Here is a 2,500-nt window from a genome sequence, read left to right as displayed (position 1 = left end):
AGCATCGTATCCACCTCAGCAAACTTCATTGGCGGAAGAGCAACCCTCGGAAAAACCGAGTTGACGCAATCAACAAGTTCGATGCCCGCCGCAATGCGTAGAGCACCTCACCGGCCTTCGCGTCGGATCCATCCTCAACATTAAAAATGCATCGTCGTAAAGGATCCAGACTCGCCGCGCGCCGACTTCCTCGGCATTTAAAATGCGTCGTCGAAAAGTCATGGAACGCGGCTCGTCGCATGCCTCGGCATTGAAAATGCGTCCTCGGCAAGCACACACGTCGTAAAATAGCATACAACGTGACACCATAAGCTATACATTCACCGAGATTCATTTCGGCAAATGCTCGCCTAGGTTTCCGTCAAAAAATACCAACAACCTACACCTCGGGGGCCGGGCCCCCCCGAATCCGAAAATATTTTTTCCAACACCGAAACGGGTCGACGAGTTTTTTTTCCTTCCCTCGTCAGTGCCATAGGTGCGCCAAAAGGCGCGCACCAAAAGCCTTCGGCAGTTGGTGCAGGGAGGTGAGGCATAGTGCACCCCCCTAAAGAGCTCTTAGGACTTTTTTTTGACTGACAGGAGGAAATATCACATGTGCCCAGCAACCCCCCCCCCCATTTTTAAAAATCGGCATGGAATTTTGATCTGAAATTTTGGAAATATGTTTATATATACCCAAACCTGCATAATAACAAATATCAGAATTTTTCGAGTCCCGGAAGTATTTTATTTTATTTATTTATCGTTTTACCTTCGGAAATTCATAACCGGCAAAAAAAAATTCCAAAAATCACCAAACTTCTTTCTAAATTCCTCATTTAATATATATTAACTACTGTATGAATATTGTTCGAGGAAAGTATTATAGAATTTCACTTAGTGCAAGACATATACATTTTTACACAGAGCAGAGGTTCATTCGGCTGGGAAGCAAAACCAGCAGAGGTTCATACGGCTGGGGAATGTATGCAAGGCATGCCAAGGCATGCCGAAGGGCTGCTGAAGCCCAGCCGAGAGGCTGCCGAAGGGCTGCCGAAGCCCTGCCGAAGGGCTGCCGAAGCCCTGCCGAAGCCCTGCCGATGCCCTGCCGAAGCCCTGCCGATGCCCAAGGGCTGCCCATGCGCTGCCGAAGGGCTGCCGAAGCCCTGCCGAAGCCCAGCCGAAGGGCTGCCGAAGGGCTGCCCATGCGCTGCCCATGCGCTGCCGAAGGGCTGCCGAAGCCCTGCCGAAGCCCAGCCGAAGGGCTGCCGAAGGGCTGCCCATGCGCTGCCCATGCGCTGCCGAAGGGCTGCCGAAGCCCTGCCGAAGGGCTGCCGAAGGGCTGCCGAAGGGCTGCCGATGCCCAAGGGCTGCCCATGCGCTGCCGAAGGGCTGCCGAAGCCCTGCCGAAGGGCTGCCGAAGGGCTGCCGAAAGGCTGCCGAAGCCCTGCCGATGCCCAAGGCCTGCCGAAGGGCTGCCGAAGGGCTGCCGAAGGGCTGCCGAAGGGCTGCCGAAGCCCTGCCGAAGCCCTGCCGAAGCCCTGCCGAAGGGCTGCCGAAGCCCTGCCGAAGGGCTGCCGAAAGGCTGCCGAAGCCCAGCCGATGCCCAAGGGCTGCCGAAGCCCTGCCGATGCCCAAGGGCTGCCGAAGGGCTGCCGAAGGGCTGCCGAAGGGCTGCCCATGCGCTGCCGAAGGGCTGCCGGTGCGCTGCCGATGCGCTGCCGAAAGGCTGCCGAAGCCCAGCCGAAAGGCTGCCGATGCCCAAGGGCCGCCGCTGGGCTGGCGAAGGCCTGCCGACCGGCTGCCGAAGGTCCTTCCGATGGACATGCGAGGGCCTTCGGAGGGACGTCGGCGGGCCTTTCCGAGGGTCTTCGAGGCCACACACGCGCTCGCGTCTCGCGCCGAGCTGCCGAGTGCCCGAGTGCCCGCACCCGCACCCGGTCCCGCACCCGCACCCGCACCCGGTCATTAGATTAATGCACGGGGGGGGGGATTTTCCGCAATTCCGAGCATTTCGACGCAATTTTCCGGCCGGGCATTTTCCGCGATTCGCCGCAGTTTTTCCGGGCGGGGCATATCCGTAATTATCCGGGGGCATTTCCGTAATTTTGCCAGGCAGGGATTTTTCCGCAATTTCCAGCATTTTTCGCATAGCGCGCGCGCGCGCCGCTTGCACCGCGGACGAGGGCTTGCGGCAAGCCCGCGGGGGTGAGGAATGGTGCACCCCCCTAAAGAGCTCTTAGGACTTTTTTTGGACTGCCAGGAGGAAATATCACATGTGCCCAGCAACCCCCCCCCCCCCATTTTTAAAAATCGGCATGGAATTTTGATCTGAAATTTTGGAAATATGTTTATATATATCCAAACCCGCATAATAACAAATACCGAAATTTTTCGAGCCCCGGAGGTATTTTTTTTAATTTTTTAATCGTTTTACCTTCGGAAATTCATAACCGGCAAAATATATGTCCAAAAATCACCAAACTTCTTTGCAAAATCCCCTTTCAATGTATACTAA

This window comes from Mercurialis annua (genome assembly GCF_937616625.2).
Source record: "Mercurialis annua linkage group LG4 unlocalized genomic scaffold, ddMerAnnu1.2 SUPER_6_unloc_2, whole genome shotgun sequence".
Taxonomy (NCBI): Eukaryota; Viridiplantae; Streptophyta; class Magnoliopsida; order Malpighiales; family Euphorbiaceae; genus Mercurialis; species Mercurialis annua.
Note: the sequence above shows the minus strand (reverse complement) of the source record.